General features: G+C 35.4%; 1 protein-coding gene across 9 annotated transcripts in view; it reads left to right on the forward strand.

Annotated features, from left to right (window-relative positions):
- Nucleotides 1–16,114, forward strand: part of EDA (ectodysplasin A) — a 261,904-nt gene that overhangs the window by 229,306 nt on the left and 16,484 nt on the right. The window lies entirely within an intron of this gene.

Consider the following 16,114-nt stretch of genomic DNA (forward strand, 5'->3'; position numbering starts at 1 on the left):
GAATTTGTGGACATAGATGTTCTTAATATTATTTTATTATCCTTTTAGTGTCCATAGGATCAGTAGTAATGGCCCTTTTTTCTTTCATTTCTGATGTTAGTAATTTATGTCTTCTCTCTCCTTTTTTTGGTTAGCCTGGGTAGCGGTTTATCAAGTTTATTGATCTTTTCAAAGAACCAGGTTTTGGCTTCATTGATTTTCTTTTGCTTTCCTATTTTCAATTTCATTTATTTTTGCTCTGATTTTTATTCCTTTTCTTTGGCTTACTTAGGATTTAATTTGCTCTTCTTTTTCTAGTTTCCCAAAGTAGAAGCTTAGATTAGATAATTTCCTAAAATCATTTAGATCTTTCTCCTGTTCTAATATATGATTCTCTAGCTATCTCTCTGTTATTGATTTCCAGTTTAATTCCATTGTGATGTGAGTGTACAGTTTGTATGATATCTATGCTTTTAAGTTTGTTAAGATGTGTTTTATGACAAAAAATGTTTATCTTAGTGAATATTCCATGTGAACTTGAGATGTTATATCCTGCTATTGCTGGATGAAGTAGTCTAAAAATGTCAGTTAGATCTAGTTAATTGATGGTACTATTCAGCTCAACTGTATCCTTACTCATTTTCTGCCTGATGGATATTTTTGTTACTGATCAAAGGATGTTAAAGTCTCTAACTATAATAGTAGATTCTTCAGTTTTTGCCTCACATTTTTGACACTCTGTTGTTAGGCACATGTGTGTAAAGGATTGTTATGTGTTCTTGGAAAATTGAACACTTTTATCATTATGTAATATCCTTCTTTATCCCTGGTCACTTTTATTGGTCTGAAGTCAGCTTTGTCTGAATTTTTATGTATCTTTTGATTAGTGTTAACATGGTGTATCTTACTCCATCCCTTTACTTTTAATCTACCTTTATATTTAAAGTGTCTTATAGACAACATATAGTTGGTTCTTGTGTTTTCTTTTACCCACTATAACAGTTTCTGTCTTTTAACTGGTGTATTTAGACCATTTAACTTATATCAACTATTATTGATTATAGTTGGATCAATATCTACTATATTTGTAGCTATTTTCAATTTGTTGCCCTTTTCTTTGCTTCTTTTTTGTCTTCCATTCTTTTTCTGCCTTCTCTGATTTTAATTAAGCATCCTATATGATTCCACTTATGTGAATCCAAGTTTCTACCCTATATTATTTTCCTTCTCTGAAGAACTTTTAATATTTCTTACAAGATAGCTATACTGGCAACAAATTCCATCAATTTTTGTTTGTCAGAAAAAGTCTTTATTTCTCCTTCATATTTGAAGGATATTTTTTCTGGATACAGATGTCTAGCTTGGTGTTTTTTCTTTTTTTGAAGCTAAATATTTCACTGCACTGTCTTCTGATTTGAATGGTTTCTTTAGAGAAGCCAATGTAATTTTATCCTTGTTCTCCTATAGTTACGGTGACCCTCCCCCCCACTCCAGTTTCTTTAAAGATTATATCTTTGTCTTTGATTTTCTGCAGTTGGAATAGGATATTCCTAATAGTCAACTTTTTGATATTTATCCTACATGAAGTTCTTTGTGCTTTTTGATCTGAGGTTTGGTGTGCATTATTACTTTTAGAATATTTTCATTCACTATTACTTCAAATATTTCTTCTGTTCCTCTCTTTCTTCTCCTTCTGGCACGTTACAGCATTTGTAATTGTTCCACAATCTTTTGATAGTCTGTTCCATCTTTTTCATTCCTTTTTACTATTTGCATTTTATATAGGAAGTTTCTATTAACATATCTTCAAGCTCACTGTTTCATTTCCATCAAAGACATCCTTTTATAGTGTTATTTAAATTTTTTATTCAATTTGTTTTTTTAAATTCATTTAAACTAAAAAAAAAAAACAGTTCACCCATTTCTTTCACCTTCCACCTCCCACCTCTGGGAACCACCGGTCTTTTCTCTCTATATATGAGATTATTGTGTTCTTTGATTTTGTTTTGGTGTATGGATTCCACATATAAGAGAGAATATATGGTATTTGATTTTCTCTATCTGACTTATTTCACTTAGTATAATGCCCTGGAGGTCCATCTGTATTGCCACAAATGGCAATATTTCATTCTTTTTTTATAGCTGAATAATATTTCATTGTGTATGTGTCACACCACAATTTTTATCCATTTATCCATTGATGAACATTTGGATTGTTTCTATATCTTGGCTAGTGTGAATAATGCTGCAGTGAACATGGGAGTGCATATACCATTTTGAGTTAGTGTTTTTATTTCATTTATATGAACACCCAGAAGTAGAATTGTTGAATCATGTGGTAGTTCTATTTTTAATTTTTTGAGGAACCTCCGTACTGTTTTCCATAGTGGTTGCACTAATTTATGTTCCCACCAACAGTGCACAAGGGTCCCCTTTGCTCCACATCCTTGTCAACACTTGTTATTTTTTTTGTCTTTCTGATAACAACCATTCTAACAAGTGTGAGATGCTATCTCATGGTTTTGATTTGCATTTCCCCAATGGTTAATGATTTAGAGCATCTTTTCATGTACCTGATGGCCATCTGTATGGTTTTGTTTTTTAGAAAAAATGTCTGTTCAAATCTTCTGCCCATTTTTTAAATTTTATTTTATTATTTCTGCCTACAACACCTGGTCTTCCTAGGTGGTCTCCCATCCAAGTACTAACCAGGCTCGACCCTGCTTAGCTTTCAAGATCAGATATCAGGCTTGTTCAGGGTTGTATGGCCATAGGCCATGGACCATGACTGCACTGGGGCATGAACCCAGGACCTTCTGTGTGTAAAGCAGACATGCTCACCACTACTCTATGGAACCATGTCCAAATCATCTGCCCATTTTTTAATTGGATTTTTTTTTATGCTATTGAACTGTATGAGGGTTTTTTTTTATATTTTGGATATTGGCCCATTGTCAGATATATAATTTTTTCTTCCATTTAGTAGTGTGCCTTTTTATTTTCTTGATGGTTTCCTTTGCTGTGCAGAAGTTTTTTAGTTTTCTGTAGTCCCACATGTTTAGTTTTGCTTTTGAAATTAGATTTTAAAAACTCATCACCAAGGCTTATGTTAAGGAGCTTACCACCTATGTTTTCTTCTAAAAGTTTTATGGTCTCAGGTCTTACATTCAAGTCTTTAATCTATTTTGAGTTAATTTTTGTGTATGGTGTTAAATATTTGTCCAGTTTCATTCTTTCTTTTTCATATGGCTGTCCAATTTTCCCAGCACTATTTGTTTAAGAGACTGACCTTTCCCCATTGAATATTTTTGGCTCCTTTTGTCGTAAATTAATTGATCATATATTCATGAGTTTATTTCTTGGCTTTCTATTCTGGTCCATTGATCTGTCTGTTTTTATGACAATACCTTACTCTTTTAATTACTATAGGTTTGTAATATAGTTTAAAATCAGGGCGTGTGATGCCTCTAGTTTTGTTCTTATTTTTCAAGATTGCTTTGGCTATTCAGAGTCTTCTGTGGTTCCATACAAATTTTAGGATTGTTGGTTCCGGTTCTGTGGAAAATGCCATTGGGATTTTGATAGGATTGCATTGAATCTGTAGATTGCTTTTTGTATTATGGATATTGTAACAATATTACTTCTTCCAATTAGTGAGCACATATCTGTCAGTTTATTTCTGTCTTCTTCAATTTCTTTCATTAATGTCTTGTAGTTTTCAATATACAGGTCTTTCACCTCCTTGGTTAAGTTTGTTCCTAGATATTTTCTTCTTTTAGATGCAATTATAAATGGGATTGTTTTCTTTCTGATAATTCATTATTCATATGTTGAAACGCAAGAGATTTTTGTGTATTTATTTTGTATTCTGCAATTCTACTAAATTCGTTTATTATTTCTAACAGTTTTTTGGTGAAGTCCTATGGGGCTTTTGTATATAATATTATGTCATCTGCAAAGAGTGACAGTTTTACTTTTTCCTTTCCAATTTGGATGCCTTTTATTTCTTTTCTTGCCTAAATGCTAGGACTTCCAATAATATGTTAAATAAAAGCAGCAGAAATGGGCCTCCTTGTCTTGTTCCTAATCTTAGAGGAAAGCTTTGAGCTTTACACCTTTCAGTATGATTTTAGCTGTGGGCTTGTCATATATGACCTTTATCAATGTTGAGGTAGGTTCCCTCTGTATACCCTCTTTATTGAGAACTTTAATCATTAATGGCTGTTGAATTTTGTCAAATGCTGTTTCTGCATCTATTGAGATGATCATATGTTTTTTATCCTTCATTTTGTTAATCTGGTATACCATATTGACTGATTTGCAGGTTTTGCAACTTACTTGCAACTCTGGAATAAATTTTACTTGAAAATAGTGTATGATCCTCTTAATGTGTTGTTGAATTCAGTTTGCTAAAATTTTGTTGAAGATTTTTATGTCTATGTTCACCAGGAATATTGGCCTGTAATTTGTGTGTGTAAGTATGTGTGTGTGTGTGTGTGTGTGTGTGTATGTGTGTGTGTCTGTGTGTATATGAGCCTTATCTGGTTTTAGTATCAGGGTAATGCTAGCCTCGTAAAATGAGTTTAGAAGAGTTTCTTCCTCTTCTTTTTGAGAAGAATTGGTTTTCATTTTTTTTAATTTTATTTTTTATAAAGTTTATTAGGGTAACATTGGTTGATACAATTATATAATTTTCAGGTGTACGTTATAGTGTAACATCTATACATTCTATTGTGTTTACCACCCAAAGTCCAGTTTCCTTCAGCTACCATATAATTGATCCCCTTTACCCACTTCACCCTTCCCCCCATATATTTGACCCCTATAACTCATCTACCACCCCACTCCTCCCCGCACCCCATATCCTCTGGTAACCACTAGTCTATAGTCCATGTCCCTGAGTCTCTGTTTGTCCTGTTCATTTGTTGCTCTTAGGTTTATATCCCACATATAAGTGATATCATGTGATTTTCAACTTTTTCTGACTGGGTTATTTCGCCTAGCATGATTATCTGGAGGTCCATCCATGTTGTTTCAAATGGCAGTATTTCATCTCTTCTTGTGACTGAGGAATATTCCACTGTATATATGTACCACAGCTTCTTTATCCAATCGTCTTTCATAGGACACTTTGGTCGCTTCCATGTTCTGGCCACTGTGAATAATGCTGCTATGAACATCAGTGTGCAAATATCTTTTCAGATATGGGTTTTCAAGTCTTTGAGGTAAATATCCAGTAGAGGGATTGCTGGATCATATGATAGATCAATTCTTAGTTTTTTGAGGAACCTCCATACAGTTTTCCATAGTGGCTGTACTAATTTGCAGTCCCACCAGAAGTGTATGAGGGTTCCATTTTTTTCTGCATCCTCTCCAACATTTGTTACTACTTGTCCTGTTGATAATAGCTATTCTAACAGGTGTGAAATGGTATCATATTGTGGTTTTTATTTGCATTTCCCTAATAGCTAGCAATGTTGAGCATCTTTTCATACATTTTTTTTTCTTTTCATAGTTCTGTTGGCCATTTGTATGTCTTCTTGGGAGACGTGTGCGTTCAGGTCCTCTGCCCAGTTTTTCATTGGATTGTTTTTTTGTTCTTATTGAGTTGTATGAGTTCTTTGTATATTTTGGACATTAGGCCCTTTTCGGAGGTGTTGCTCGCAAATATATTTTCCCATTCAGATGGTTGTCTCTTTACCTTGTTGACAGAAGCTTTTTAGTTTGATGTAGTCCCATTCATTCATTTTAGCTTTTACTTCCATTGCCTTTCAGGTCAAATTCATAGAATCCTCTTTAAGCCCAAGGTCTTCGAGTTTAGATCCTATGTTTTCTTCTATGTAATTTGTTTCAGGTCTTATATTCAGGTCCTTAATCCATTTCGGGTTAATTTTGGTGTGTGGTGATAGACAGCAGTCTAGTTTCATTCTTCTGCAGGTGGCTTTCCAGTTTTCCCAGCACCATTTATTGAAGAGGCTTTCCTTTCTCCCCTGTATGTTTTTGGCTTTCTTGTTGAAAATCATTTGCCCATGTAAACATGGGTTTACTTCTGGACTCTCGATTCTGTTCCACTGGTCCGTATGTCTGTTTTTCTGTCACTTTGTAGTATAATTGGAAGTCAGGCAGAGTGATGCCTCCAGCCTCATTCTTTCTTCTCAGGATGACTTTGGCTATTCAGGGTCTTTTGTGCTTCCATATAAGTCTGACGATTTTTTGTTCCATCTCTTTAAAACTGCCTAAGGGATTCTGATGGGGATTGCATTAAATCTGTATAATGCTTCAGGTATTAAGGTCATTTTAACTATGTTGATTCTTCCAATCCAAGAACACAGAATATCTTTCTATTTCTTTGTATCTTCTTCAATTTCTTTTAATGGGTCTTATAGTTTTCGTTATATAGGTCTTTCACACATATCATTAGATTTATTGCTAGGTATTTTATTCTTTTTGTTGCAATTGCAAAAGGAATGATTTTTTCCACTTCTTTTTCTGACACTTCATTATCAGAGTATAGGAACACTATGGATTTTTGAACATTGATTTTTGTATCCAGAAACTTTACTGTATTTGCTTACTCTTTCTAGTAGTGTTCTTGTGGAGTCTTTAGGGTATTTTTATATAGAGAATCATGTCATCCACAAATAGTGACAGTTTGACTTCTTCATTTCCTATTTGGACGTCTTTTATATCTTTCCCTTGTCTGATTGCACTTGCCAGGACCTCCAATGTTATATTGAATAACAGTAGGGATAGTGGACAGCCTTGCCTTGTTCCTGATCTAAGAGGGAAGGTTTTTAGTTTTTCACTATCAAGTATAATGTTGGCTGAGGGTTTGTCATAGATGGCCTTTATTATGTTACAGTACTTTCCTTCTATATCAATTTGTTAAGTGTTTTGGTCATAAATGGATGCTGTATCTTATCAAAGGCTTTTTCTGCAACTATTGATATGATCATATGACTGTATAGTTCTTATTTTTTTAATTTGTTTATGTGTTGTATCACATTAATCGATTTGTGTATGTTGAACCATCCCTGTGCCCCTGGGATGAAACCCACTTGATCATGGTGTACAATGTTTTTTAATATGTTGCTGTATTCAATTCACTAGTATCTTATATAGGATTTTTCATCTGTGTTAATGAGAGAGACTGGTCTGTAGTTATCTTTTTGTATGTTATATTTACCAGGTTTTGGTATTCGGATAATATTGGCCTCATAAAATGAGTTACGAAGTATTGCCTCCTCTTCAGTTTTTTGGAAGAGTTTGAAAAGAATAGGTGTTAAAACTTCTTTGAATGTTTGGTAGAATTCACTGGTGAAGCCATCTGGTCCTGGACTTTTACTTTTTGGTAGGTTTTGATAATTGTTTCAATTTCCATACTGCTAATAGGTCTATTTAGATTTTCCGGTTCTTCTTGATTCAGTGTAGGAAGGTCACATCTTTCTAAGTACTGGTCCACTTCTTCCAGGTTATTAAATTTGGTGTTATATACTTTTTCATGGTAGTCTTGTATGATCCTTTGTATTTCTGCAGTGCCTGCCATAATTTCCCCTCTTTCATTCTTGATTTTGTTTAGTTGTGTCCTTTCTCTTTTTTCTTTAATGAGTCTAGCCAGGGATTTGTCAATTTTATTAACCTTCTCAACGAACCAGCTCTTTCCTGCATTTGTTTTTTTTTACTGTTTCATTGTTGTTGTTGTTGTCGTTGTTGTTTTCAATTTCATTTAATTCTGCTCTAATTTTGATTATTTCTTTCCTTCTGCTGACTTTAGGCTTCATTTATTCTTCCTTTTCTAGTTTTTAAGATGAAATATTAGGTTATTTATTTGGGCTCATTCTTATTTTTAGAGATAGACCGGTAATTATATGATCTTTCCCCTTATGACTGCTTTTGCCATGTCTCAAAAGTTTTGATATGTTGTACTATAATTATCATTCATTTCTATGTATCTCTTGATCTCCTTTTTTATTTCTTCTCTGATCCAGTTATTCTCCAGTAGCATGTTGTTTAATCTCCATGTATTTGTTCTTCCCTCTTTCTTTTTACATTTGATCTCCAGCTTCAATGCATTATAATCAGAGAATATGGTTGGTATGATTTCAACCCTCTTATATTTGTTGAGGCAATCTTTTTGTCCTAGTATATGATCAATGTTCCATGTGCACAAGAAAAGAATGCATAAGCAGCCGTTTGGGGATGGAAGGCTCTGTAAATGTCAATTATCTCTAGTTAGTCTAATGTGTCATTTAAGGATGTTATTTCCTTATTGATTTTCTGTTTGGATGATCTGTCCATATCTGACAGTGAAGTATTTAGGTCCCCTACTATGATAGTATTTTGGTCTGTTTCTCCCTTTAGTTCTGTTAGTAATTGCTTTATATATTTCAGGGATCCCTGATTGGGAGCATAGATATTAATAAGTATTATATCTTCTTGGCGTATGATTCCCTTTATGGTCTTGAAGTGCCCTTTAGTATCTTTCTTCACCTTTTTTATTTCAAAGTCTATTTCATCTGATATTAGTACTGCTACTCCCACTTTTCTCTGAATGCCATTTGCTCAAAATATTATTTTCCACACTTTCACTTTGAGTTTATATTTGTGTTTGAAACTGAGATGTGTCTCCTGGAGGCAGAGTATGGTTGAATTTTGTTTTTTGATCCAGTCTGCAACTCTGTACCTTTTTGTTTGTGAGTTCAGTCCATTTACATTTAGGGTAATTATTGAAATATGAGGTCTTCCTATAACCATTTTATCTTTTGCTTTCTGATAGCACAATGCTTTCCATTGCTTCCTTTTCCTTGTGTGTCTGGTTTTTTTTTTAATTTTGGTTGGATATTTTGGATTTTTCCATCTGATCCTTCTTGTTTGATGTTATATACTTCAGTTATGAATCTTTGGCATGTGGTTACTGTTACAAATATGTAGAGGGTAATTTTATACACACACACACAGACATATACAATTAGTTTATTTTCTTCTGCATGTGCTTTATCTTCATTCCCCTTTGCAAATTTGGATCTTTGAATTCTCCCCTTTTCTGTCATTGTTTCAATTTGTCCCTATGTATGCTGAACGTTCATTATTATCTTGCAATAGCAAATCTCTCCTTGTCATTTAAGGTTATAATGCCCTGTTCTTAGTAAGGATTGCACTCCTCTGCTTCTACCTGCCTGCTAGCTGCCTTACTCACAATTATGTGTGTTTTTTTGTCATTTTGTTTTAAGCGAGCTGACTCCTTTCAGTATTTCCTATAGTGCAGGCCTCGTAGTGGAGAATTCTCTCAATTTTTGTATGTCTAGAAAGGTCTTTATTTCTCCTTCATATCTAAAGGAGAGCTTTGCTGAATACATTATTCTTGGCTGGTAGTTCCTTTCATTTAATAATTTGAATATTTGATTTCACTCCTTTCTGGCTTGTAAGGTGTGTGCTGAGGAGTCCGACAATGATCTAATGGGTTTTCCTTTATAGGTTACCATCTTCTTTTTCCTGGCTGCCCTGAGAATTCTGTCTTTGTCATTGATTTTTTATAATTTTAATGCAATGTGTTTTGGAGAAGACTTTTTGGGTTGAGATAATTGGGTGTTCTGTTGACTTCTTGAATTTCAAGCTCTAGCTCATTCCTTAGATTTGGGAAATTCTCATCCACTATTTGTCTGAAAATGCTTTCTAGTCCCTGATCCTTTCCTTACCTTCAATAATGCCCATTATTCTTATATTTCCTCTCCTGATGGTATCAGCTATTTCTGTATTTCTCTTTCATTATTTGTCATTCTTCAGTTTCTCCTTCCTTCCAATTTATTTCTAGATTTCTATCTTCGATATCTCTGATCCTTTCCTCCATTTGGTCGACTCTATTTCCCAAGCTTGCTATTTCATTTTTTCAACTCTTGCAGTGTGCGGTGTTTTTTTTTTTTATCTCCAGAAGATCTATTCTGTTCTTCTTGAAGGTTTCAATCTTCTTGCTTTGCTCATCTAGTTGTTTTTTCAATTCCTGAAATTGTTGATATGACTCATTTCAGAACTCACTGACTTTATTCGAAAGTATCATTCTTTATTCTCTGTCGTTTAAGTTGCATATTTCTATGTCTGTAAGCTTACTTTCTGGAGAGTTTTCTCTTTCTTTCTGAGATGCCTTGTCACCTTGGTTGTTCATGGTGTTTAATTGACTATTTCTCTGCCTGGGCATTAATGGAGGTGTATCCTGTTGTTTTTCCAGAAAGATTTATTATCTAAAGGTCTCTGTTTAGCCTGCTGCAAAGAAGGCATTTTTCTTTTGGTTTCCAGTAGGAGGCATCTAAGCCTCTTGGATCTCTGCTTTATATAAAGTCTAAATAATGCCTTTTTTATTTTATTATATGTATTTAATCATGCTCCCTACCCTCTGTTTCAGTCCCTGTCACTGTCAGTGACAGTCGTGGCAGTGTTTGCCCCTGGGGCTCTACGGTGATCATTCTCGGAGAGTATGGGGGGAGGGGTCCTTGGGGTTGGGAGTTGGGGGCTGCGACTCAGCCTCAGTTTTGCAACCAGGGCCAGAAAAATCAGCTATTGTTTCTCTGCCATCCCCATTTCTCTGCTTTCTGCCCTGATGACTGGGCTCTGCCGCTGGCCGCATGGAACTCACAGCACTCCCAGGCAGGGCTGTTCAGGGAAGTCGCTGCTCCTTCTCCCCTCCCCCTCCTCCTGTAGGGAGCTCCAGAGGCTGCAAGAGGCAGGTTCTTTATTTCTCCCAGCCCACTGCCCAACACCCAGCGTTCTGACCCGTGGTAGCTCTTAATGCGCAGATCCCACACTCAGATGTGCTGGTGGGCAGTGTGGATTTTTTTGTTCAGTTTTAGATGTTCAGCTTGTTGTTTCACGCGGAGAGATCTGAGGACATCTCTCACTCTGCCATGTGCCCCAGAATCCTTGTTTTAATTTTTGAATGTTGGGTAGAATTAACCAGTGAAGCCATCTGTCCTGTACTTTCATTTGTTGGAGGGTTTTTGATTACTGATTCATTCTCCTTAGTAGTAATTGGTCTGTTCAGATTTTCTGTTCATCATGATTCAGTCATGGTAAGTTGTATTTTTCTAGGAATTACTTCATGTCCTCTGGATTGTTCAATTTTGGTGAATAATTGTTCATAGTTGTCTCTCAGAATCCTTTATATTTCTGCTTTCAGTTGTAACATCTCTTTTATTTTTAATTTTATTTATTTTTGAGTCTAGCTAAAGGCTTGTCAGTTTTGTTTATCTTTATTTTTAGCACTTCCTTTTTATTTACATATTTATTTTTTCGAGCAGTTTTATGTTCACGGCAGAAAATAGAAGGAAGTAAAGAGATTTCCCATGTATACCCTGCTTCCTCACATGCAAAGCCTTCCTTCATTATCAGCATCCCTCGCTAGAGTGGTATATTTGTTGCAGTTGATGAACCTACACTGCCATCCAGAGTTTATCTAGAGTTCATAGTTTGCATTACAGTCCACTCTTGTTGTGGTATGTTCTCTGGATTTGGGAAAATGTATAATGACATCTATCCATCATTATGGAGAATATTTACACTGACCTAAAAATTCTCTGCTGCACCTATTCATCCCTCACTCCCCAACCCCTAGCAACCACTGATCCTTTTATTGTCTTCATAGTCATGCCTTTTCCAGAATGTCATATTGGAATCGTACAATTCCACTTTTGGAATCATACAGCATGTACTCTTTTCAGATTAGCTTCTTTCACTTAGTAATATACATTTAAGATTCTCTCGTATCTTTCTATGACTTGATACATAAATTCCTTTTAGTGCCGAAGAATGTTATATCATCTTAATTACCACAGTTTATTTATCCATCATCTACTGAAGGACATCTTAGTTGCTTCCAAGTCTTGGCAACCATGAAAAAAGCTGATATAAACACCCATGTGTCAATTTTTGTGTGGACACTTTCTTTGGGTAAATACCAAAGAGCATTACTGCTGAATTGTATTGTAGGAATATGTTTCCATAAGTTGTGTCTTCCTAAGTAGCTGTACCATTTTGCATTCTTACCAGAAATGAATGAGAGTTTTTGCTGCTCCATATCCTCACCACTATTTGGTGTTGTCAGTGTTTCAAATTTTGGCTATTATAATAGGTGTGTAGCAAGCAGTACAGCATCATTGTTTTAATTTGTGGTTCCCCGATGACATATGAGGTGGAACATATTTTCATGATTGCTTGCCATCTGTAGATCTTCTTTGGTAAGGTGTCTGTTAAGGTCTTCCACCCATTTTTAATTGCATTGTATTTTGATTGTGGAGATTTAAGTGTTCTGTGCTTATTTTGGATAACAGTCCTTTATCAAATATGCCTTATGCAAACATTTTCTCTCAGTCTATGTCTTGTCCTCTCATTCTCTTGACATTGTGTTTTACAGAACAGAAAGTTTTAATTTTAATGAAGCCTAACTCATAAATTATTTATTTTATAGAGCTAAAAAGTCATTGTCATACCCAAGGTCATCTATGTTTTTTCTTATGTTATCTTCTAGGTTTATACTTTTGTGTTTTACTTTTAGGTCTGTGATCCATTTTGAGTTAATTTTGTAAATAGTATAAGGTCTGTGTCTAAACTCATATTTTTTTGTATATAGATGTCCAGTTGTTCTAGCACCATTTTTTGAAGAGACTATCTTTGTCCCATTGTATTCTTTGCTCCTTGTCAAAGATCAGTTGACTGTATTTATGTGGATTAGCATTTCCTTTTGACTTTTTCTTAGAGTTGTTATCTCTCTACTTATATTGCCCATCTGTTCTTACATGTTGTCCAATTTTTCCCTTAGCACCCTTAGCATATTAATCTTAGTTATTTTAAATTCCAGTTCTGATCATTCCAAAGTATCTGCCATATCTGAGTCTGGTTCTAATGCTTGGTGAACCTCTTCAGACAGTGTGTGTGTCTGTATACATATTTGCCTTTCAGCATGCCTTATAACCTTTGGCTAAAAGTCAGAGGTAGATAGGACCATAGTGTAAGTTTTCATGTTTATTTGACTAGGAGGCTACCTTTGTTTACTGTTTAGCTATGGTGTCAGAGGCAAAAATGTCTTCTATTGTTTTTGTTTTTGTCTCATTGTATTATCTTTGGGTGTCCCTAGAAACTCCTTTAGTAAGGTCTGAGACTTGCAGTTTTCTTAGCTGTAATCCCCTGCTGTTACACAGGAGACCTGTTGATGTGGTGGTAAAGTGTGAGTAGAAGGGAAGTGTTCCATAGTCCTATGATTAGGTCTCAATCTTTTACTGTGCCTGGGTTATGTATTTCCTGTCTCACAGGTCAATTGGGCTCTGGTAAAACCCCAGTCAGACTCTGATAAAATAGTTTTCCTTGAGGTCAGACCTTGTTAAGGAGAATAGAGAAGTCTGGGTATACTTCAAAATGGTTACTTTTTTATTTCCCTTGCCGGAAACACAAGGCAATTTTTCTCTAGTCTTCACAGTGAGAACCTGGTAGGACTCTTAAGGGTAAAATAAAACTCATGAAATTGTGGGGGCCCCTATAAGACTGGATCCCCTTGGGGTTTTTAGCTCTTAAGCTAGTCCACACTGAGCCTCTAGCAATCTTTCCTTTATAGATTTTTTTAATATATATTTGTTTATTTTTCAAGTACAGTTAACATTACAATATTATATTAATTTCAGGTACACAACATAGTGAATAGACATCTATATAACTTACAAAGTGATCTCCGCCAAAAGTCCAGTACCCACCTGGCACCGTGCATGGTTATTACAAAATTGTCCACTATATTCCCTACAGTGTACTTTACATCCCCATGAGTATTTAGTAACTACTAATTAATTATTTGTACTTCTTAATCCCTTCCCCTTTTTCACCCAGGCCCCCAAACCTCCCTTCCATCTGGTAACCATCAAAATGTTCTCTGTGTCTATGAGTTTGTTTTGTCTGTGTATTTATTTTGTTCTTTAGATTAGTGCAATCATATGCCATTTGTCTTTCTTTGCCTGACTTACTCCACTCAGCACAATACCTCCTTCTAAGTCCATCCATGTTGTTACAGATGGCAATATTTTGTTCTTTTTTATGGCTAAGTAATAGTTCATTGTATATATGTACCACCTCCTCTTTATCCATTCATCCATTGATGGACACCCAGGCTGCCTCCATATCTTGGCTATTGTAAACAATGCTGCAGTGAGAATATGGATACACATACCCCTTCGAAGTAGTGTGTTAGGTTTCTTCAGATAAATACCTCCATTACAGTTTTAAAGTATTCTTACTAATACTGGCTTTAGATGTAGGCTTATACTCCTGGTAAGCTGGGATTCCCTGTGTCCACATGTCTGTCTTTCCATCTTTCAGGGCAGCAGTTTGCCTTTTGGCTTCAATTCTGAAGGTGGATTTTAACTTTATTCATCTTGTTTCTTTTTTAAAATATTTTCTTTAGTTTTCAATTACATTTGACATCATTCAGCTTTTTCCTTGTTGCAGTTTTGAGAATGACAACTTCCAAGCTCTTGACAGGTCAAGCCAGAAACTGGAAGTATATACATTTATTTTTAAATTTTCAAAACACATCTTGAATAACATGACTCTTTCTGAGGTTTTAGCTTACCTTAAAATACCTATGGGCTGTGTGGCTGTGTTTCCCAGCCAGAACCTCCACAGATATTTTCAAGAATTTTCAAAGCTATTACAAACACAAAGGATAGGCAGCAAAGAAAGAGTACAAGAGACTGGCAAGAGAGACAAGGAGAAAAATGAGGATTAAAGAATAGAGGTGTGTGATTTTTAAGTGTAGCAGGTTGTTAAACTCAACATAAAACATCCCCTGTATTAGTATAATCCTACTGTTGCCTGTGATATTATTTTGTCAAAAAAGTCTACACGCAGAGAAACATAAACACTATATGATTTCACTTAAATGCAGAATCGAAGGAATAAAAAGAACAAACTAATCAAAAACAGGCTCACAAATATAGTGTACAATTTGGTGACAGACAGAAGGGAGGGTTGTTTGGGTTGATGAGAGAATGGGGTAAAGGGTTAGAGAAGTACAAATTAGTAGCTGATGGATGGTCACGTGGTAGGGGAGCATGACACAGTGAATGCAGTCAGCATTAATATGTTGGCTAAGTGGACCATCAGGGGAGGGAAGGAGCAATTGGGGGGATCGTTTTATGAACTATATAGATGTCTAACTAATGTAATATATACTTGAAAGTAATTTAAATACATTTTTTAAAATTCTACACAGACCTAGGTTTTCAAGGGACCTGTGCAAGCCCTGATGGCTACACTTGGTTTCTTATCAAGCCTGCTCAGATAGAACGTCCGATAGAGCTTACTCTTATAGGTAAAGATTATTCCAGGGTTGTTACAAGGATAAAATGAGATGATAGATGGAAATAGGTTTGATAAACTATAAAACAATATACAACTGTTTGGTGTTCTTTTTGTAAGCTCAGTGGTTTAATGTTGTCCAATAGTGTCCTCATGAGAGTTTGGAACAGATTTTAAATACCTGTATCTGAAGAAAGTCAAATACACCTACAGAACGAAGAGAATCAAGACCCCAGGAGGGAAGAACATGTCTAGGAGACACATAAACCATGTACATCTGGGTAGTGGTTGTCATCCAACTATATGAGATAAGCCTTGGTTTTCTGAGTACCCTCAATTGATTAGAACTATTTCCTTTGGAATTAATTCCCAAGAAAATGCTTGTGACTTCATTGTCGATAAAAATGTTGACACTTCCTTTAATGTGTCCATTAACTTATGGTAAATTACAGTGAGAGTGCACATGGCCCCCACATGAATATATTACGGCTGCACTCTTTTAATAACCTAATTTCAATCATGATAAGGAAGTGACTAAAGAGTAAACTGCCACTGCTCTGCAACTTCCATGAAAATGGCCCTTTTTTCCTTCTAGCTTCAACACATGAGACTTCATGTCAGTTCTTCACCCGAATGCACAATTCTTTAATCTTAGGACTCACAGAATTATTGGATGCCGTCCTAAGGTTGAGTTCGACGTTTCTGGGCACCCATTCCTTTACTCGAAAGACTGAGGCCAAAATATTTTTTCTCCCTAGGAAAGAATCTTCCCTGGAAGTTTCTTATTACATCAGTCATAAAACAGTCA

Source organism: Rousettus aegyptiacus, unplaced genomic scaffold (genome assembly GCF_014176215.1).
Source record: "Rousettus aegyptiacus isolate mRouAeg1 unplaced genomic scaffold, mRouAeg1.p scaffold_m13_p_9, whole genome shotgun sequence".
Classification (NCBI taxonomy): domain Eukaryota; kingdom Metazoa; phylum Chordata; class Mammalia; order Chiroptera; family Pteropodidae; genus Rousettus; species Rousettus aegyptiacus.